Below are 24,724 nucleotides of genomic sequence, written 5' to 3'. Positions count from 1 at the left end.
ATTGATGCGTGTACCTTACGTCTGAAAACATTACTAGTCAGTTTTGTGACATTGTTTTCTTTCACGGGACATGTCTGGTCTTTATTATCGAAATTCATGTCAAAAACGCTGCTAAGTATTTATTCTTTCTATTCAAATCAAACTTAAAGTCTCTCTAGACATAAAATGTTAAATCTCATTTCGGAATTTATCAAGTACGCTGATATGTAACAATTGTTAAGAAAATCATGACATGTGTTGGTGTATAACCCTAAATAAGATTACATGTGATTAGTACGTAAGCGAAGATGAGACGATTTTGTCGGTTTGGGGGCTTTTTTCTGACTGTTTTGTCAATTGCTGGATATATACTTTATGAAGGTAATTACCTATTTGTATCAAAACAACATATAATCATATATAGAACTGCCCAATTAAAAATACATAAAAAATATTTAAAGTTCAGGTTGACGTGTTGTTAATTTTTAATGAAAATGATGCAGTTTAAAAATGTGAACCCTTATCTAGCTAGCTTCAACTTGAAATTAAAGCGTTGAAAAATATATTTGTTTAAAAAAAACCTCAAAGTACATGCTTGACCTTCGACTAGGGTATAATTAACTTTCACAGTTTCATGACTTAATGTGATTTGATATGATGTATTAAGCAAATTATTGCTCAGCCTCGTCTTGGAATTTGTGCAACAAGAACATATGAATAGATAACAAGTTGCAAATCAGGATAGTTTTGGATGCAAAATATTGAAGGAATTCATTAAGCACTGGTGTTGAACTAATCATCGTAGTTGCAGTTACGATGATCCCAACATAGCGGATCCAAAAACAAGTAACATCGTCCTCTTCTAATTTCTCTGTGTACACGTTTTGCTTTAGGAATTACTCAGCCGCTATTTTCATGTAACTGAAGGGGCATTACTGAAGAACGATGAAATTGATGTCACCAAGTTTCGAACTTTATCTGAATTATGTAGTTATTAGCAATTTGTATATTTCTGATAATATTTGGTTGAGGCAAACTAAAGTTAGAGAACGGAAACAAACATTTGGACGTACTAACAGACGGACGTACTCACAGACAATTGAAAAACATTGTTTAAAGATAATAAACGCGTAACAACTTACTATGCGGTATGGGCTTTCCTCATTGTTGAAGGCCGTACGGTGACAAATAGTTGTTAATGTTTGTGTCATTTGGTCTCTTGTGGAGAGTTGTCTCATTGGCAATCCTATTACATCTTTAATATATATATATATATATATATATATATATATATAACCTTGTAATTAAAGTTAAGATTATAGTTCTAAAGAGAATAAGATACCGTGACCTACATCATATCTCTACTTGAAAAGTTAAACGAACGTAATTTCCATTTATAATGTGTGAACACTGAAAATGTTTGGCTCTCTTTGTCATCATGATGAACATTTAAAATCAATTATAACTTGTAAAATATAATGATATATCTACATAGCAAAATGTAAACTAGTAAATTATTCACCTATTATACTAGTCACACTATCAAACACGTTTTATATAAAGTCGCCTACCCCATCATCATATAAAGGAAGTTACGATTATCACTGCAATGCACTATTATCATGTCCAAGTTACGACTATCTAATAATCATGTTACGATCATAATATACAAAAAAATCTGGGAGTTTCTGTTACAAGGCCACATAAAATACTAAGAACACAAACACACAACAATACCGTGAATATTAACCTAGCGGCTGAGTAATTCTTGAATACAAGGTTTGTACATAGAGAAATTAGAAGAAGACGATTTTACTTTTTTTTTTGGCTCCGCCATGATGGGATCGTCGTATAACTGCAATTACGATGATCAGTTTAACACCAGTGATTTAGGTAACATTGAAAATTGGAGTGTGTCAAATAAGTTTATAAGTTATATATAACTAGAAGTCTCGACTAGGCTAGTAAAATAATGGACTTATGATACTATTAAGAAAATTACATTTTGCAATTTTTGATTTACACCATAGTGATAAAATGAAATAGTAAATATCTTTCACCTTATATTAGGTTGTCCTTCTTTCTCGGCTGTCAAAAAAAGACCAAGTACTGACATACAAGCATGTTTCGATAGTTTAAAAATGGATATCTGTTTTCAGAGTTGCCGCCCTTAGCACAAATACAGTTCAAGATAGGTGATCCAGTTTTCTTGTATTCTCCAGACTTAGGTAATAGTTTAGATAAGATAGTGAAAAAATAATTTGCAGACGTTATAAATGAACGTTTCGTTCTACTTGATATAATTTTCAATGTATAATATCTTGAACTGAGGGCGAACATTTTTAATTTCAAGGTTGACATTTTTAATCCTTTAAGGACGAAAGATTTAAAATTTTATATGCATATGGGTCATTGTAAAAAAAAAATGCAAATATATGTTATTTGGTCTATTAATTCTCAGACATATAAATATATAAAAATTAACACATGTATATGATTTTTTTGTGATATTCTATATACAGTTTACAGTATGACATGTTATAAAAACATCCGTAATGTTTTCTGAAACCCTTGGATATAGCCAGAATCAACTGTCATTTTTTTTCTATAATACCTTTCAGACCTAAACTTGGACTATTATTTATATCATTTGTCATTTATAGATTGTCGTTGATCATCTCAACGAGATTGATTTTCTCGCTTGAGCCGGCACGGCGAAAGCGAGAAAAGCAATCGAGTTGAGATGACCAATAATAATCTGTTTATCGCTATTTTACCTATGCCGACGTTGTCAATTTCATGTCAATTTCATTAGAAAAAGCCACATGCTCACTCGACTCAGCTGAGAAGGAAAATTATCAGACAGTAAGATCAAAGGTAAAATTTGTAAAATAGCTATAATAGGATTTATTGGAACATAATCGCTAGAAACTAAGGAGGCAAGTGGCGTTGCTAATGAAATTGACATGAAATTGACAACTTCGTCATAGGTAAAATAGCGATAAACAGATTATTATTGTTCATCTCAACTCGATTGCTTTTCTCGCTTTCGACATACTGGCTCAAGCGAGAAAACCAATCTCGCTGAGATGATCATCGATGATCTATAATTATAACTATTTATTGCATTTTGATACAAACAAATATGTTTTAATGATATCGGAGGTGTATGCTGGTTTTTATGATAAACATTTTCCACAAAATGAAGAGTATCATTGTTTAAGTCACTGGTGTAACCAAAAGGCATATTGGTTGGGTAAGAGTTATATTTCTCAAGATTTCAGCATTTACAATAGTGTCTCCCGTAACAATGTTACCAGTTAGCATGTTATGCAAACAATCTGTGTTGAAAATTATCAAAAGAATCTTAAAAATAGGTAAATGTAAAGCTTTATCGTAAATTGAAATGGTGTCAATGATGTACTCTTATAAAAACTTTGATTGAAGAGGAGATCTTGATTGTAGAAACATGCACCAAGGACAACATATGGGATAGGGGAATGGATCACCTTTTTGCAACTAAATATAAAAATATACTTGTAAATCTTTGGTGTTACTGTCGATGATGAGACCACTTTAAAAAGTAACATCATTGTTCAGTATAGTAACACCACTGAATATATTATGGCAATCAACATTTTTAGTTTTTCTTACATGTTTAATAAGCGAAACATCATATCATTTGTGGTATGTAATTATTATCTAATGTTTTAACAATTTCAATGTATAACCATAAAGAGTTTCACAAACTGGTGAATGCTGGTAACACCAATGACACTATCTAGTACATTAACACTATTGAAATTTTCAGTTAATGATGTTATTTTATAAAAGTTGGGATTGTTTAGCCTAAGAATTATTTTTCATTCTTTTTTTTTGGCTAAGGGTTCTTTGTTTTGTTTTCAATACTTAATAAAAGTAATATTTGAGATTGCTTGTCAATAGTGATACTTTATCAATGAATTTTAAAAATAGTATAATAAAACCTAACTCTGTGAAAAAATTGTGTATTTACAAGAAATAGTTTTTGACTAATCCAGTTTTCAAATTTTACGACCAATCAAGTCGGTCTTTTTAGCCAAAATTTTGAGAAATGGGTGATGGGTATAAAAACTGATTTTACAAGAATCATGTACATCTCATATCATGTTTGTCTTTGCAAATTTCTTAGATTTGTATTTTTGCAATCATTTATAACAAAAAAGTTGAAATCATAGGCATCCTGTTCTTAAAACTGAGAAAAATCACAAATTTACAAAATTGACAGCATGGTAAATTTGACACAAACAAGCATCAAAATAGGAAAAAAATTCATCTTCATCTTTATTGAAAGTATTTAAAGTTTAATTGTGGACTGTGATTTTTTTCACGATAATGGCTCAAAAATAGGAACAAATTGATGAAAAATGGGAAAAATCATTAAAATTGGATATTGTCAAGGGGTGTAGCAAAAAACAAGTGCACCACCATATGAGTTTTTTCTTCACCAATTATTTCTTTACTGTCATCTAAGCCTTAAAATCAGGTTAAGAAAACAAATTTAATTCTAGAAATGTTTGTCTTCTCAGAGGTGTATATCCTTAAGACTCGTTTTAATTTGTAAAACAATGAATAATTTGCCAAATTTTCTCTAACCGAAATATGCATTTTTTTTTTACTGTAATGTACTTTTTCGAGATAACCAATGTTTTATGATATTTTAGCGTTGTTGCTTTTATTAGACTTTTAAATACTTGCAAGTATCTTGTACCATTTTTATTACAATCATAAAATGTTGTTTGTAAATAGTATGATGTGTTTTTTGGTGACGCACGTGCTTATCCCCGTTGTAAAGGGATGTTTCCTCATGAAGCGTATTTGTTTAGCGAAATATTGCGTATTTCTATTAAAAATCTAATATAACTTTTTAGAAATTAATTAGCGTGTTAAAGTTATATTCTTAGACATGTATATAATTTTAATTCAGTAATGTTTCAGTTTATTTTCACAAACGGATCCGCGCCTAAATAGTTTGGATGTTGATAGTTACTATTTTTAGACATAATAAATATAAAGATACAAACAATAATTGACAACGCATCACTGGGGACTATAAAATTAAAATGATAATGGGAATGAACGACAAAATTAAAAAATAAATGTGTATTAGAGTGATGATCAAAATCTTGATAACATAATGTGCATACACAATAAAACACCAAAGATTGTGTCGAGTTCTACACAGTGTAGTCAGTTGTACAGCAATGTAAAAAACAGAGATGATCGTGCGCAATGTCTGACAATCCTAACAGCGCACAAACTCAAACTCATCGAACGAATTATTAACAGCTTCAATATTCCGACATTGTACTGGAATTTAAAATAGTGGTTTAAACTTAGTTTTTATAGCTAGCAAAACCTGTACCTTGTATGACAGTCTCATAAAATTCCATTATATTGACAACAATGAGTTAACAAATCAAACTGAGATTATAGGTAAAAATGTCAAAATCAGGAATACAACAGTGAACATTGTGTTATAATCGTAATTTCTATAAAAACAGGCAAATATGTCAACCAAGAAAATCAAAAAGGCTGATAGACATATAAAAACAAAAGACAAAAGTACAAACAATTTTCATAGCACAATAACACAATGATTGTATTTCGTTTTGTTTTGAGATTTATTACTATTTCTACTGCGCAATACTGAGTATTTCGGTTTTCGGACTTTATATACTGTTTTACGCGTCCTTTTCATTTCATCGAGATTTCACACACCAAAACTTGTTCGACAACTTTACGTACAACATGAGTGACGAGGAGGACCAACGCGATGAGACATTTACTAACCGAGATAATGAACCGCCAAATCAAACAGACTCAGGTAATCATGTAGGATTTTCTCCTGAAGACGCCCTTTTTTTTGTTTTCCCGTCAACTGGATACTGCCAACCGTCCGAACCCTTATTACAGGAACTCCGTTGAAGAAAAGGCTAGTTCTGATATTTTTCTTCTCCCTACCGCAGCATATAAAGAAGACTCGTCTAGAGGAGTAGGAACACGGCTGGTGGAAAAAGCGTTCACATATCAAGCGAGTACTTTGATGGAAAGAAAGGAGCAACCCTATGTTACTACTGCATCGAGAAATGTTATTGGGTCTATCAGTGTCCCAGGCAAGTAGGCAGATATCCCCAAGAGAAGCAGCAGCAGTGAAACAGTTAAGTACCAGTTTGATAATTTACACAAGTAAGGTTATGAATATGAAAATTCACTCATAAGATAGATGATTATGTTGGTAGCCTTTACAAAAATTTTCATTTTGGAAAGATATTTAAAAAGCAAACATTTTTGTTCTCAATGTAATTTCTAGCGGTTATGTAATACCTTTTTATGAACAATATTTCTGCTTTACGGCATGCAGTACTCGTGGAGCGTGCTATTAATAAGCTTTTAGAAACTGGGGTAGCTATTGATTGCCATGATCACTTTCCTTTTTGTTAAAGATCATCGGACATATTGGATTTTTGTGGAAATTTCAGAACACAACTAAATACTTTAAAAATGTCAGCTCCCCCATTTGGATTTTCTACAGCAGCACGTGTTTTCAAAAGTTTGACGTCATGTTGTCAAGCATTGCCGTTCACAGGGCCTTAAAAATTATATTAAACATTGACGTAGTTGGGGAGTAGAGCTCCCGTGATGGGATTTTGTTTATTTTCCCGTGACGGGATTTCTATTTATCTCCTGTGATAGGATTTGTCAACTGATCTCAACTACGTGACGGATATCCTTGCAAGCATTTAAGTCTGATAATTGGCCCAATATAAGTTTTTTTTTACGTCTGAAATGTTACAAAAAGTTTTCGATAATTATGAAGATTTGAAAATCATTAATAATTTTCAGAATACGTTGTTTTATGCTGTTGGGTTTTCATGTGTTTCAGCGAGCTTGCATATATTAAAGCATCCAATTTATCTTTTTCACAAATCTCATCTAGATATTATGATAGAAAGTAGTAAAACTGATGTGTATAAACAGGGAAACACTATTTGTATTACTAAAACTAACTCGAGCTTGTGTCCATTGAAAACGTTAGAGTAATATTTTAAATTATTAAAATATTTATTATATCTTTGATTTCCAGTGAATATGTATTTAGAGCAATTAAGAGGTGAAATAGTTATACATGTACGTTATGCAAAATTTACAAATCTATATTATATATAAGAAAAAGAGAGCTATTTTTAGATGCTTTGTGTCAAGCAGGTTTTGATAAAAGTAAATTTGGTCTTCATAATTTGAGAAGCGGAGGCGCGACTCCGGCAGCTCATTATAGAATACAAGAAAGATTTGTAAAAGCACACAGTCGAAATAAGTCAGAACTATTAAAAGACGGTTTAAAAAAAGAAAATTTATATAACAGGACCCGGTTGCACGAACATTAGTTAAATTTAACTAACCGTTATCTTGGCTTTAACACGACGTTAAATTTAACGAGGGATTAAAAGCGTTGCACAAAAGTTAACAAGCAGTAAACTGACAGTTAGTTCCCCCAGTTAGGTTACAGATTTAACTAAGCCCAAGGGGTAACATTACATATTTAACAGTCAGTTAAAATCAAAGATGGCAAACCAGTTATGGTTTGGTAATCTTTTTGCACTGCGAAAACAGCGAGTATATCGCGATAGGATAGAGCTGGCCACCCTTAGTGATAGACAGATACGATCAAGGTTTCGATTCAAAAGAGAATCTATCCAATTTATATCAGATTTGCTACGGAATGATTTGTCCCACACCACAAGAAGGAGTCAGCCAATTTCAGTTAAAATGCAGGTATACTCTTTAGAATATTATCTTTTTGTAAGAGTTAGACAAAGATTCATTTTTCTTAGTAACAAAGAAAATCTCTCTATATATATAAAATCTAATAAAATCTAATCTATATGTGTACCGTTCAGTTTGAGGGTAAGAAAAGTCTCCATTCAAACGTGAACATTACAAAAAAAAATTGAAAAATGACTACAAACATTTAATCATCTCTCCCACCACAATCTATCCTAGTATATAATTCCACATACACCAACACACAATAGATCACAATAGCTGTTTCATGGGCTTCGATCGTCAATGAAAATGCTGATGTATCATCCCCTCTTTTTCTAGCTTAATTGTCACACAAGACACACGAGTTTGATATTATGTTTTCCCCGATGGAAGTTATAAATATATAATTCAACTCCGGTGTAATTATAAAACATAATATTGTAGCAGTTTCATATTTATCGAAATTTCCATCTAGCAGTTTAGATATGTATGTGTGCCTTTTTTTAAAACAACAGTGCTTTCTATCCGTCCGCAAGCTGGGTCATTTAATAGGTCGTTAATTGATTTTGTTGGAGGATATGAAAACGAAACTTAACAAAGGAGAAACGAAGTGGTTTCGCTTCTGATTTTAGTTATTATCCCAATGATAAAATTTGACCTTTTAGAACTGGACCAATTCATGATCACTACTTAACATAAAGTTTCAGCACCCAAATTTTTTTGACATGTAATTACATCCCCCTACTTCGGAAAACTATACTGTCGTCACTGTGACCTAGAGCTTAATCAACTGTAGAAGTCTGAGAATTTAATTGTTTCGAAGGGATTAAAAAAAACATAAAATTTCCGAATTATATAAAAGAATGGGTTTAATTGTATGATCAAATACGTGGAGGCTGTTTTTAATATTTGGATTCAGTGACAAGAAGTCCTTTCGTAATAAATGTAATATCCGACACATTTAAGGGTATGGATGTATGATCATGTATAGGTCTCTCATTTCTGTGTTCTTTTTTTTCGCTCATTATTATTTTTTTTAACATAATGGCTACTTTTTTACTTAGGTATTATGCATATTGTCTTTTTTGTAATCAGTAGTTGTTTGCCCAAATTATTTATTTTTTTCAGTTAATCTTTCAATTTCTACCCACAATCACTTGTCTCTCAGTTTGATAATTTTATTTACCAAAGGCAAATATGTTATATATATTCCAAAATGACCTAGAGCTTAAGTATAATACACATGTGTAATAAGAAATTGCTGCTGTAATCCCCCACCCCACCACCACCACCACCACCAACCTCAACCTTTTATGAAAGATTAATTATAATAAGTCTAGATCTTATGTGAAAAAAATGCTTCAAAAAGTCTTGAAAAGTTTTGGTTGTCAGCCCCCCCTCCTCCTCATCCAGTCACTGCATCGATGTTCTAGATCCGCCACGGTATTGGTCTTATATATGGAGTATCTCGTTCCTGAATGACTAGTACTGATGAGGTACATTGTCTTGCCGAACAATATACAGAATACCAGTTGCTACATTTCCAAGCAGTTTGAACAAATAATGAAAATGGTCCTAAACCCATCCATTACTTAGGACTACACAATTCGCTGAATCAGAATGAAAGTGTTGTAGATATGCACCTCTACATATCAGACTCCTACCAAATATCAAAGAAATCTTTAGAGCAGTTGCAACCACAAGAGCCATCTTTGGTAAATGTTGAAATAGTGTCCCATAACTCCACATTTGTATGTATACGTATAAATGAGTACTGTACTTAAATATAATGTTCATTATTTTTATTAAGGTAATGCTAGCACTACGATTTTACGCTTCTGGAAGCTTTTTGGAAGTGATAGGAGACACGATGGGTGTGGATAAAGCCACAGCCTGTAGAGCATGTAACAGATGTAACAAATGATCTCCCCTCAAAGAAGGACCAGTTTATTAAATGGCCAGCACGCCAAGAAGAAATGGATCGAAATAAGCAGGGTTTCTTCCGTGGAGATTTATTTCCAGGAGTGATTGTGTGTATCGATGGGACACACGTAAAGATACAAGCCCCGTCGGAGGATGAACCCGCCTACGTTAATAGAAAAGGTTGGCACTCCATCAATGTGCAAGGCGTATGTGACCATGAAGGTAAATGTAAAAAAAACAAATATCTGAATATATGCTTATCAAGAGCCACAAATGTATCAAGTCTAATGTTTAAAGGCAAATTCTAACTTAACATAGGAATGTGAAGAAACATTGAAATGCCAACTTTATCATGCCTTTCTTTTGCGTTCAATATGAGATGAAACAGCGTCACAGGAGATTAACAATTTATCACAATATATCAGACACTTTAATGATTTAATCTCAGCATATACAAATAACAAAAAATGAAAAGACCCTCTTATGTCCCCCTTTTTTATTCTGGCAGACAAACATTTTAGTGAAAACAAATCCCTTGTCAGCCTTATAAGTGTCAGACCAGTAAAGTAGTTCCTTTTGATAATAGTTTTGTATATTGATTTATTCCTATGGCGTGACATTACATCTATGTCGCGCTTTTTTTATTCTGTTTCATTGTAGTGGTTTGATTAACTTAAACTTATGTAATGCGCCATCATGGAATTGCAAATAATCAACATCTGCCTTTGAATTAATCTTAACAGGAAAATTTATAAACGTTGATGCACAGTGGCAAGGAAGTACCCATGACAGCCACATGTTCAGAGCCTCTGATGTCAGTACCTACCTACAAATTAGACACCGTTCCATAGATGACGGTTTTTTTACTTGGTGACAGTGGCTACCCATGCTCAAAGTTCCTACTTACACCATATCTACATCCGGCTACACCTTCCCAAGAGCCATATAATAGAGCACATACCCGTACGCGTTGCACTATAGAAAGGGTGTTTAGTTGGTGGAAGCGAAGGTTTCATGTGTTACATGGAGAAGTTCGCATGAAGCCCGCCAAAGTTTGTAGAATAATTGGTGCTTGTGCTATCCTACATAACATAGCTATCATGCTCCGGGAGCCAATGGAAGATGCTGAATCTGGTGAAAATCAGGAAGATGTTGGTCAGATGAACTACAATGGTCCAGAGGATGGTAGGACAATAAGAAACTTTATAACCACATCATATTTCTAAAGTATGTAAATTAAATTTGTATCATTCAATCATAAGCTTGTTGTTCGGTGTGAGCCAAGGCTCCGTGTTGAAGGCCGTACTTTAACCTATAATGGTTTAATTTTTAAATTGTTATTTGGATGGAGAGTTGTCTCATTGGCACTCACACCACATCTTCCTATATCTATATAAGCCCGTGAGGGCATACATCAATACAGTATATAAACAATATGACTGTTTAAACCCATACATCACTCTCATTAAAAAAACATTCATTCCCTTTTCATCCTAATTTGGTTAATTGGTGAAGAATACAAAACATATAAAATTTAAAAGTATCAATACTGTATGTTCAATTAATATCTAACTACAATAATTGTCTGATTGCACCGCTGACAATGCTAACATTGCATTATCTTCACTCTGAACAGACTGTTTTAACATCCTTATCTCTAAACGAAGCTTAGTGTTTCTTAATTTCAAGTTTTTTGTTTCAAGCTTTTCTCTGTTTATCTCCATCTTCAGTTTAGTGGTCAACAAATCCGCTTGACTTTTCTGCTTTTCAGGGACCTGTAAAATTAACAAGGCATTACTATCACATGTATCATACAATGTTTTAAATTACACAAGATAACGTTAATAGGTATATACAGAATTCTATATAAATGTATATATATATATAAACAAGTCTGAATTTAAAACAACGTTCAAATGTGTACATATATATATATAGTATACACAATGAAACCTGCTCAAGAGACCACCTTTATTAAGCAATCACCTGTGTGGCCACTATTTATAGATACTCAAGTAGTGCATTTCATTTAAATTGAACCTGTATTTAAAGACCACCTGTTTTATGAGACCACTTTTTTGCTCTCCCTTAGGTGGTCTCTTAATACAGGTTTCACTGTATGTTAATAATAATATTGAAACCAGCTCAATTATATTACGGTACTAGTTATATACAGAACGTATATGCATAGTCATGACGAACGACATAGACCCCTCGGCAACCGAGGCTTTCCGCGTTATTTGTTATATTTGAATATATTGTTCGGGGCTCATATAGAGTATACAGTATATATATGTATATATAAAATATTTTTTCGAATATAATAATATATAATATATCGGAATTATAGATTAAAAGATTACTAAAAAAAATTACCTCATACTGCATCTTTTGCAAATCACCAAGAGAAACCTTTTTCCTTTTCCCGTCTGGCTTTTTAGCGATACTGGCAAAAATGGTATCTTCTTCGACTGCAAATTCTTCTGTCAAAGTAATAAGTGATATGGAGGACGTAGAGTCTGTGCTGGAACTTGGTATTGATGTGAAGCTACTAAAAAAATCACTCAGCGTTCATCTGTTTTATAATTCTATATTGAGACAAATGTTTTTTGACGTTTTTATAAAATTATCAAAAATCATTTCAAATTCCGAGAAGTGTTTTACATTCATTCTTTGGAAATCTAAATGTACATACAGTATTATTGTTGTGCGTGTTATATTTTTGAAAGCGATTAGCAAATTGTTGCTTCACCGTGCTTAATAACTAGTGTCATTGATGAAACACTGCCTGTCTGGCCATCTCCAACACGTGCGCTAAAACACGGCTGTTGACTGTTGTCTAGTTCACTTTCTACAAAAGATCCATTTGGAGTGCCTACAAAACAAGAGTTGTATATCAAAAGGACATGTTTACACATCATAATACATCATTTATATATTTATTATCATTAAACGAATTTTGAATATTAAATCGTTCACAAATCTTGGCCGAAACAAATGTAGATAATGTAATACCGAAACGTGGTTAGAATAATGGACACTATGCCTGTGTAGGGGTGGGTGGGGGGGGGGGGCTATTTATGTGATTGGTGTTCGTTTGTTGTATTCAGTGAATGTTCTGTGTAACTTGTAAATGTATATTAAATTATGATTGAAAATTGTAATTTGCTTCTTGTGAGACCATAATTGGAATAAACCTTTCTAATATTTTAACTTATCATAATTATAGACCCAATCATATGAACGGGTCATAATTTATATGCAAAAATACATGAATGGATCGGATTTTTGGTCTCTAGCAATATTATTAGGGGGGGGGTTCAAATTTAAGCGTTCACCTGTACCCCCCTTTTTCTCCCGTGTGTGCAGTGGGCCTTAAGGCATCACCAGCCGGTAAATAACGACATGAAGTAAAAGTTAAAGCTTTAACCCAATCTACGTATACCTCAGCAAGAGTTATTCCTCTTTGTATACACCAAAAGCTTTAATTTCAACAACAAGCAAACCGCGGTTTTTACGAGTCTATAATATTGATCGCATTAACAAGGATATTACCTCCTTGTCTGTAATTAACTATGAACTGTACAATGTTATGTATTAGAGATGAAATATCCCGTGACGAAATATCTTGCAGGCTTGGATATTTTGAGCAAAGAAAGTTCACAAGCTCATCTATCTGGTTTTCGGAGTAACTAGATTCAACTGAGGGTTCCAAGAAAGGTATAAGGTGAACATCATTTGCTCTGGGTAAATTGTAGCTTTCAGTATAATTTTCTAAGTAGCTCTGAATCTCTGCATGCATATTTTTAGCTTTCTCTACCAGACCAACTGCAAAAACATTCAAGCGAATGTAAAAAGTGGTATATTAAAAGAAAGATGATATGATATGTTGTATATATGATACATTAATTGAGTCAGGCACCGTTTTGTCCCCCCCCGAGGTTATTTGGCTATTATCTTAACAATTATAAGAGATAGGTAGCACAAGTAACAATGTCTGAGTTGTGGTCCCTTAGGGAGCAACCATTTGATTTTCTAGAGGGGGGGCATGGATTTTACCCCCGCGTCACACTTGGCAAAAAACAAGTATTTTCTGTCGCAACAAGGCAAAAACAATTTTTTTATTTCAATTATACCGTTGAGGCAAGTAAACTATGATGGAAAAACCTATTTTTTTAAATTTCGGAAATTTTTCCAAAATTGTAGAAGAAAACTATTTAAAAAAAAAAAAAATCCACCCACAATACCCCTCCCATCCCATCCAAACTCGAACACTCGCAAAAAACTAAGGATTTTCTTACCCCAGGAGTAGATTACCTTGGCCGTATTTGGCACAACCTTTTGGAATTTTGGGTCTTCAATGCTCTTCAACTTTGTATTTATTTGGCTTTTTTAACTATTTTGATCTGAGCGTCACTGATGAGTCTTATGTAGACGAAACGCGCGTCTGGCGTATAAAATTATAATCCTGGTACTTTTGATAACTATTTACACCACTGGGTCGATGCCACTGCTGGTGGACGTTTCGTCCCCGAGGGTATCACCAGCCCAGTAGTCAGCACTTCGGTGTTGACATGAATATCAATTATATGGTCATTTTTATAAATTTTCGGTTTACAAAACTTTGAATTTTTCGAAAAACTAAGGATTTTCTTACCCCAGGAGTAGATTACCTTAGCCGTATTTGGCACAACTTTTTGGAATTTTGGGTCATCAATGCTCTTCAACTTTGTATTTATTTGGCTTTTTTAACTATTTTGATCTGAGCGTCACTGATAAGTCTTATGTAGACGAAACGCGCGTCTGGCGTATAAAATTATAATCCTGGTACTTTTGATAACTATTTACACCACTGGGTCGATGCCACTGCTGGTGGACGTTTCGTCCCCGAGGGTATCACCAGCCAAGTAGTCAGCACTTCGGTGTTGACATGAATATCAATTATATGGTCATTTTAATAAATTTTCTGTTTACAAAACTTTGAATTTTTCGAAAAACTAAGGATTTTCATACCCCAGGAGTAGATTACCTTAGCCGTATTTGGCACAACTTTTTGGAATTTTGGGTCCTCAATGCTCTTCAACTTTGTATTTATTTGGCTTTTTTAACTATTTTGATCTGAGCGTCACTGATGAGTCTTATGTAGACGAAACGCGCGTCTGGCGTATAAAATTATAATCCTGGTACTTTTAATAACTATTTACACCACTGGGTCGATGCCACTGCTGGTGGACGTTTCGTCCCCGAGGGTATCACCAGCCAAGTAGTCAGCACTTCGGTGTTGACATGAATATCAATTATATGGTCATTTTTATAAATTTTCGGTTTACAAAACTTTGAATTTTTCGAAAAACTAAGGATGTTCATTCCCCAGGAGTAGATTACCTTAGCCGTATTTGGCACAACTTTTTGGAATTTTGGGTCCTTAATGCTCTTCAACTTTGTATTTATTTGGCTTTTTTAACTATTTTGATCTGAGCGTCACTGATGAGTCTTATGTAGACGAAACGCGCGTCTGGCGTATAAAATTATAATCCTGGTACTTTTGATAACTATTTACACCACTGGGTCGATGCCACTGCTGGTGGACGTTTCGTCCCCGAGGGTATCACCAGCCAAGTAGTCAGCACTTCGGTGTTGACATGAATATCAATTATATGGTCATTTTTATAAATTTTCTGTTTACAAAACTTTGAATTTTTTCGAAAAACTAAGGATTTTCATACCCCAGGAGTAGATTACCTTAGCCGTATTTGGCACAACTTTTTGGAATTTTGGGTCCTCAATGCTCTTCAACTTTGTATTTATTTGGCTTTTTTAACTATTTTGATCTGAGCGTCACTGATGAGTCATATGTAGACGAAACGCGCGTCTGGCTTATAAAATTATAATCCTGGTACTTTTGATAACTATTTACTAATTAACTGACCTACGATTTATTCAAGTTTTATGAATATTATATACTTCAAAGGAAGGTGTCTGACTGAAAAAAAAAAAAATGTTTTAGCAGTTAACGTACAAAAAATTGTTACATTGTATTTGCCGTTTTTATAATTTCTTTCTTTGATAATCGAAGTGCCGAATTATGTATACCATATTACATACATGACGGGGATACCCACAAAATAAAAATAATTTCGTAAATGCATCTTATTCTGATTTTAGTGGTTTGTGGCGAACACATTATATATAAAGTCTGGCACGACCTCCGAAAATCCAAAAAGCAAAAACATATTATGAAAGGACAATTGAAAATCACGGCGAAAAGGGTAAATTTTCGTTTCCAAAATCTAATTCTAGTATCTAGTATTGGTCATGTGAGCTGATGTGATCTGTCTTGTCTCACTTTGCTTCCGTCGATCCGCCCATCTATCTGTCAACTCTACATTTCCATCGTCCTAACCAAGTTTGTCGAGGATGGTGTTATGGAGTGTTAAAGTAATTCTTAAGTGAACCGGTTTCATTTCACATAATTGAAACCATGTTGATTGGCTAAGACACATTGACGATCTGCAAACAAGGGTTTCTTATTTTTGTGATGTTTCTGAGACAATATCTGAAAAAGTCTAGATTTTGGCAATAAGAAAAAAACAAAAAAAAATCTTTAGACCCGGTATTTTAATAGCACAAATCGAAGAACACATATTGGGGATCTAGGAACTGTTGCCTGTAATTCAAACAATTGTTTAAAAAGGAAACAATGGCAATTTTAAAAATATTACAAAAAAAATCCAGTTCTTTCCTGTTACCAAAGTGGATCAATTTTAAAAAGTTTCTAATGGGAATAAGGAATAAGTTTAAGACACTATGTGTGGTTTACTAGTATATCCTGCAATAGTTTATCAAATGCCAATTATTGATTTTAGCATTTGCAATACAAAAGGTTTAGAAATATACTTAAATATAGTCAGATATGTCGGTAACATGAAAGAATCTTGAGTAACAGGACAACGGTAACAGTACAGAGGTGGTAAAAGAAAGGATTTTTCTGCTTTATTTTAAAGTTTAAGAAAAATACATCATTTTAGATTGGTAACAATTGGAAGATAACAGCAAACAATGTCATTTATTCTTTGAAACTGTATTTGCAAGATGAAAAATCTGCCTAGTTAATGAAAAATTCTAAAATAAATTCCTTTCTGTTACTATCTACTATACTAGAATTGCAAAATGTTCTCTGCTGTTATCAAAAGCAAAAACCTATTTTTGTATTCAATATACTGTATATTATTATGAAATTTATTTGATATGGTGGTGATAACTTATATTAAATGAAATGGTTGGCATGTAGTAGATTAACTTTTCGATTCTTCAGTGAAAATGTCTTGAACATCCTTCCTGTTACTGATGATGGTTATGCTGTTACTTTTTATCAGGTAACATGACAGAACGTAACAGAAAGGAATTACGCGATAGTTTTTTGTCCTTTTTATCACATTAAATGTAAGTGTATTTCCTGTGACATATAACTTTTAAAAAGATGGTATATAAACACACTTAATGTTGTGGTGCACACTTAAAAATATTCTCAGAAAGTGTAAGAAAAGGCTATAACAGGATAGAACACCAATAAGTATTTTCCTATAAATTCTTACCTTGGATGGGCTTGAATTTTCAACCTGGCCGCCTTTTCAATTATTGCTTTGTACTAATGCATTCAGGAAATGATGCTCTTCACAATATATAATGGGAAAATAACTCTTGGTCTTGTAAATATGTCCACAGGTAAAAAAACCTCAGTGGTATCAGGAGGGAAATCACCCCTGGGGACAATTTTTTTTTCTCTTAAAATTTGCAAAATTTTATTACATGCTATAGTTATAATATAAAAAGACAAACGAGGGGCAAGTTTATTATATAATATATTATATATGTGAGAATCGGACGCCTGTTTAATTAATTTGAATATTATTTAAATGATTTAGTTTTCAAAAAAACACAGGGGACAACATGATTTTAGGGGGGGTTGAACATTTAAATTACAATATTTTATTGGAAGAAATATAAAAATGAGTGTTTAATTGGCAAGAGTTGGTGCATTATATAATTTAGTTTATACTGAAACTTAAAATTTTCAAAAAAGATGGTTGAATTAAAAATAATTGCTGGTAAAGTGCGGGACATGGAAATTAGACTTTTTCAGATATTGTCTCTTCTATTTTTCTGTTTATCACAACTACCAGCATCAATGTCTTTCAAGGATTAGTTGACAGTTATTTATGACCTGATATTGATATATATAGATTATTTTAGAAGTGTTGGTGTCTTGAGTGTAGATTGGTTTGCATAGGAACACAGAATCAAAATAAAATTTTCGCATGCTCTTCAGCTTCTGTTTTGGGCTGCAGCTTTATTAACTCAATCATAGATATATGCAGAATCAATCTCTTACATGTAGTGCGTAAGTTATTGGTGTTAGGAGATTGTTGAAGATTTTTCAAGTTTGTAGGAGACCTTGCCATCATAACTGAGAGTTTTTTTCGTGGAACAGGAACATATTGTTTTACATCTGTCCGTCCATGATACTAGTGATTGTAGATTGTTGTCAGGTTGGATTTAGGTGGTTTCTACTTGAAACTTTAATTTCTTGCTGACTGTACCTCGCAATAATTCGAAATACCTACATTGCATCACTCTAGAAGAATATTTCAAAAAAATAACCTAAAAAAAATTTCGCCTCGCTCCGTTCGGCTAATATAAACATTGCGCCCCCTAATCTGAAATCCTGGATCCGCCCCTGACGGTTGCCCCTGTTCCGAGGCGATGCAAAAGAAATTTGTGTTGTAACGAAAGCTTTATTTGTATTAATTTATTGTCTCATACAACTTGAAAACAATAAAAAAAAAAAAAAGAAAAAGATGCATCTGATCTTAAAACTTAACAGATTTTTATATAAGCAATCAATCAGTCCGTTTTATTGTCATAAAACATCTATAATGATCGTGTTGAAGGCCGTACTTTGACTTATAATTGTTATTTTTTTAAAACATTGTGACTTGGATGGAGAGTTGTCTCATTGGCACTCATACCACATACATGTATTCTTATTTATATATACATTATGTTTGTAAAAGAAAGTAGTCATGAAGGGCTAACTTTTTTTTTACATTCGACTCGGCTTTTAATTAATTTGGGTGGCCTCTTCTGTGTACACACGTTTTAAAAGATGACATCATGTCATGTTCTTGATATAAGTGTGCATGATTGGAATGTCAACATTGGAGTTGTATTATACACTCGAGTTTTACTGGAAATTCAGACTTTTTAATCGAAAGACATTCAGTGAAAAGTCAGATTGACTATAAACATGTTCATATGTATGATTTTAGAAAACGTCAAACTTGTAATCATGCAATCTAAAGGAAAAAAAAGGATTTAGTGTGTTCAATAATCGCTTGCTCTGTTAGATATTTAGTACATATAAAGAGAAGGAATAGCCAGTATTTGAAAGGTAAGTTCATTTTTTTCGAAATCGAAAAAAATGTGGTTATTTTGCATTTTGTGACATCATTAAAATGACTGTAACCCCAGCGTTTGTGAACAAAACAAATAGATACATGACAATAAAGAAAGATTGGCTAGCTAATACGTGTATCTGTATATTTCATATAAAGTTAGTTAGCATATGCATAATAAAATAATCGTACTCTCAAACACTGGAGGCATAGTGGATTCAAAACCATAGATATTCCACTAAAATTTGGCCTGTCCTTCATCATGTCAATGATTTTTTCTTCCACGGCTGATGGTGGCTTTGGTGCCGGCTTTCCTCCAGTCAATTTCCTCTGTATTTTTACATCATTAAATATTTTTTTTTGCATTCTGTTGTAAGTTTCCCCATTTATATTTTACTTGCTCCGTCGTTCTTTTTTGAAGTCCCATTGCGTTAATTTTAGAACATATTTCTGCCCACTTTTCATTTTTTTTGTTATTTGTTATGGTGTTTGTTTGCTTTGATTTTATCACGAACTCATCCTTTTCTACAAGTTCTTGTAATAGAGTTATTTCTGAGATGCTCCAGTTTGGTTGCCTTTCTCTCTTAGACGCCATGTCTGCCAAAAGTACGCGAAATTGCGCGAGGTCGAATATAACTGATTGTTAAATACCAAACTACTAGTTAAACGTAAATTAGTAAACTCAAACGTAACTAACTGTTGTGCAACGGACTTTTACTCAATAGTTACGTAACTTGCAGTTAAAATTTAAACTAACAGTTAAAGTTTTAACAGTTAGTTAAACTAACTGACGTTCGTGCAACCGGGTCCAGGTTATCTGTTACCAATAATTCGAATTTGTAAATTACTATTTTCATACGGCATCTTATTTATACCAGTCTACACATATTTCATTTGTTTTGTTGAACTGTTTGGTGTGTAGCTCCTGCCATATAATGCTGAGTTCACACGTAATTCGAATTCGATTCGCATTAACTAATTCAAATTAGTTTAATTCGCATTCGAAACGTTTTACGTCCTAACGTCAATTCTAATTCGAATTACAATGCGCGTCAAATTCGCTTTAATGTCCAAACGACCTTAGCTTTTTAAATCGTATTAAAAAAAAACGTATTTCTAATGCGAATTGACTAATTCGAATTAGTTAATTCGAATCAATTCGAATTAAAAAAAGAAGAGTGTGTGAACGCAATAAGCGAATTCGATTCGCATTCGATTCGAATTCAATTCGAATTAAATGTCCGTGTGAACGAGGCATTAGTCTTTGTTGTTTCTTTATATAGAATAAGAAATAATGTATGTTCGGACGAGCAAAGCGAGGTAGAACATAATTGTATTTCTTTTCGTTTTGAGATTTATTACTACTTCTGCTGCGCAATACTGAGTAATTCGGTTTTCGGACTTTATATACTGTTTCACGCGCCCTTTTCATTTCATCGAGATTTCACACACCAAAACTTGTTCGACAACTTTATTACATTTAGATTGTAATATTATGCTTTGTATAAATCCGAATTCTTTGTATTTTCTATTTGTAGATATTAGTATGAACAGTTGAGATGATTATATAGATAATATAATGACGCATGATGTATGGACTTTAACTATTCAATTGCACGGTATACATGAATTTCGAAAAAAATGTTATATTAAACTGTTCGGTGTGTATCTCCTGCCATATTAGTCTTTGTTGTTTCTTTATATAGAATAAGAAATAATTTATGTTCGGACGAACAAAGCGAGGTAGAACATAACGAACATTATAATTACCGAGACTAGTCAATTAGATATTACCAAAATAAAGTATTGATTTACAAATAAAAGAATACTATAAAACATTAGGACGATTAATAACGTCATTACATACTGCTACTAAGGTGGGGGACTTTGATACTTTTATAATGCTGTAATGGTGCTACATATGTATGATAAGGTTGCAATTGGGAAGCTGAGAAGATCTCTTATGTCATGAAGTTTGTTTTCAACTTGCCACCATTGTCGATTATCATATTTTTTAGGGGCACAGAGATCCAAGTCAACGATTAATAAAATACTGTTGGTTTCGTACATGCGAAGCGGGTCTACATTTACGTCAGAAATAATTCGACAAAATGGACTCTCCTTTCTTGTTTTCGAACCATTCTGGGGTATAGTATTTGTCGGGAAGAATTTGTAAAACGGAGATCTTCTTGGAAAGCTGTTTGCAGGTACGCAATCCGATTCTTCATATCACAATTGAACTCAATAAAGGCACATGCTACTACAATTACAGAACTATGAATATAGATTTAAGTAATTTCTCCACTTTTATTATGACATATTTATTCAGCTACTCAATCATAAGTATATGCTTCTTGAAATATCTTCTTTATTTGTTCATGGTATAGGATAGAAACACATTGTTTAAAGATATCAATTATTAATCCCACTCACAAATTCTAATTTAAGTTACTATTCAAATTTTCCAGTAAATTAATTGATATTGACTTCTTCTTATATTTCCACATGCTTTTCTTTACTCAACTTTTTATTCATGATTTTTTTTTATGGAACTACAGAAGGTTTTGTGTTTATCATTATGTCGATAGTTTTAATTTAATTGGTTGTAATATTCTTATAAATGTATAATACTTTATTTTGTTATTTAATTAAAGAGATGAGGAAACTGAGGTCCAAAGTATCCAGAAAGTATCAGAAGTATTTCAAAACATATTCAGTTGTAACTTTAATGATCTTCCAGTGGAAGTGTTAGTGTCGTTTTGGTTTTTTCCACAAGGTACTGGAAACGCCATTCTTAATAAGTGCTACAACTTTCACATGAACGACCATTAGAATGCTTCTAAAGTCCGAGTCAGTGTGTCAGATACGAGGGCTAGATGTGTAAACAAGTTGGAAGCAATGTGTAAAAATTCAAGAAGTATTATGATAAAAACTATCAGAATATCATTTGATATATTTCCTATGGTTGTTTCAAAAATTCCCGACATCAAGATTATCCATTTAGTAAGGGACCAAGAGCGATTCTACACTCTCGTAGAGAGCTGGGATATGTTGATTATCGAAAAATAAAACATTTGTCGTATCAATTATGTACCAGGATGGTCAAAAATATTAACAATTGCAATCATCAAATGCGAGGTAATGTATTTTCTTTGAAATTTGAATGTCTTGCTGCACATCCAATAAGTGTGACTGAATCATTATATACTTACCTAAACTTTCAATTTACAAACGAAACTCACAGTTGGCTGATAACTCATACTAAAGGGAGTGCTATGTCATTCGACATGAAATTCAATGTGAATGTGGCAGATTCTCTGTTAGTCTCAATGAAATGGATGATTCAATTACCGAAAAATGTATTGAGTTCAATTGATCAAGAATGTCAAGAAGTATACAAACACCTAAACATTCCTAATACTCCTTCTCTTAAGCAGCGATTACAATACAATAGAACATTTGGCTTGCCGAATTTTTATTGTACCATGTGCAATGCATAATATAAGGAAAAGAATACAAACTTTGTTTTCTCTGTTTAAATAAATGTCAAAATCATGTTCAAATGGTAATGAATCTTGATAAAGAATCATTTGAAGAAGACAACCTTAGTTTTGATCTGTCCATGTGATTCAATTCTGTTTGGAGTGACCTGTTTCAATCGCTGACATTGTTAACATCGCGTCGTATACAATGTTGTAAAGATATCGTGTTTAAATCATTTACATCGCTATATTCACAATGGAAACACGATATTGTCTGAACTCTTACACATTGTTTACATCATTGACATCGTTCACATCGCGATGTCAACAATGTTAACACAATATCGTTTCAACATCGCTTTCATTGTCTAAATTCCTACATATTGTTTACATCGTTGACATTTTATAAAGATATTGGGTTTAAATGGATAACATCGCGAAGTATAGTATGTTAACACGATATCGTGCCAACATGATTTACATTGTCTAAATTATCACACATTGTTTAATTCGCTGACATTGTTAACATGTTAACAATGTTGTAAAGATATCGTGTTTCAATAATTTACATTGCGACGTATGCAATTTTAACATGATATCGTTTTACATCGTTTACATTATCTGAATTCTTACATTCTGTTACCATCGTTAACATCGCGATGTATACAATGTTGTAAAGATATCGTGTTTACATTTCGATATTTACAATATTAACACGATAACGTGTCAACATCGTTTATATATTTTGAACCATTATATATTGATTACATCGTTGACATCGTTAATATTGGGATGTATAAAATGTTGTAAAGATATCGCGTGAACATCGTTTACATCGGCATATCAACCATGTTAACATTGTGTCTTCATCTTTCAAATTGTAACAGCTATTGTACACTGTTTACAAATGTACATTGTTTCCATTGTTATTGCTGTAAACATGACTAAATTTTTTTTCTATTTTATGGATATGGGTATCTTTTATTTTTTCATACACACAAAAACTTTTACAGACAAGTAGCACATAAACAGATTTAAATGTATAAGTTACTAGTATACGTAATAAAGAAATGTATTATTATATATTATTTCTATATATATGATTATATCGGATTATATGACCTTCGGAATTCTACGGGGTCACCTCAATGGTAAAGACTACAAAAACCTTAAAATGATGATAAATATCATCAAGCATATGCTTTGTAGATTGATTATTTTGGACTTTTTATGATTTATATGTACATTTTAGTATGTTATAAATCAAATATGTGAATTTGAGCAAAATCGGTGAAGATGAATTAGACAGCTAATGCCCCTTTAATAGATCGTCTTGATTTTCACATATGTGAGTAACCCTCCTGCGGCATTATTCCAAATCCACAATGGAATATCATATCTTAGTTTTATTATGTTAATGGTGACAGTCTTTATAGAGCTCGAAAATAAAAAAAATAAAATTTTTACACGATAACTATTTGTGCTTCGAATAACTCAATTGTATTTGGATCTTTGTGAATGTGTTTTCTATCGGTTATTATAGCATTAATGTTATTGCTGTTCGGTGTAAAAAAATAAATAATCAAATATCACTTGTCTTGCAACCTTATATGCAAACTTTTCACATCGAAAGTCATGCTATGTATGACTTCACTACCACCAAATCCGTTGGATATGTGCTGATTGGTATTAAAGTATTGCCAAACATGCTGTAATTGTTAGTGGGAAAGGGAATTTATCTTTTGTTTCCATACATTGTCCGACCCCATGAGGAAATATCATCATGGCCGACAAGCATTCGATATTCTCTGGAAAGTCCGTTGCCCGATATATCACCTACCGAGGACAATCGAAATTTATTAAGCGGAAGGTTTGGAGTAATCAGGTAAAGTGGCGATGGCAGAAATTACGATAATCATCTCCTCGCCTCATCTCCTTCAACTAGTATTCTCGCCAAATTGAAGTTCAAACATTACTTAGACGAAACGTGCGTCTGGCGCAAACACAAAATTTCAATCCTTGTATCAATGAGGAGTTTATTTGAAGGGAAAAAAAACAAGAAATTCTAGCTATTTTGCT

At 32.8% G+C, this 24,724-nt stretch overlaps 1 long non-coding RNA gene and 1 pseudogene across 1 annotated transcript; both read left to right on the top strand.

The window, feature by feature from the left end:
• Position 1: 1 nt before the first annotated feature.
• On the top strand, positions 2-24,217 carry LOC139528982 (uncharacterized). The gene is made up of 4 exons (XR_011665732.1): positions 2-360; positions 2,139-2,207; positions 21,182-21,370; positions 21,818-24,217. It is a non-coding gene; the product is annotated as an uncharacterized lncRNA (long non-coding RNA).
• Positions 7,585-10,934, top strand: LOC139528973 (putative nuclease HARBI1; annotated as a pseudogene).
• Positions 24,218-24,724: the final 507 nt, after the last annotated feature.

This window comes from Mytilus edulis, chromosome 1 (genome assembly GCF_963676685.1).
Source record: "Mytilus edulis chromosome 1, xbMytEdul2.2, whole genome shotgun sequence".
In the NCBI taxonomy this organism is placed as follows: Eukaryota; Metazoa; Mollusca; class Bivalvia; order Mytilida; family Mytilidae; genus Mytilus; species Mytilus edulis.
Note: the sequence above shows the minus strand (reverse complement) of the source record. Positions and strands in the feature narration are given on the sequence as shown.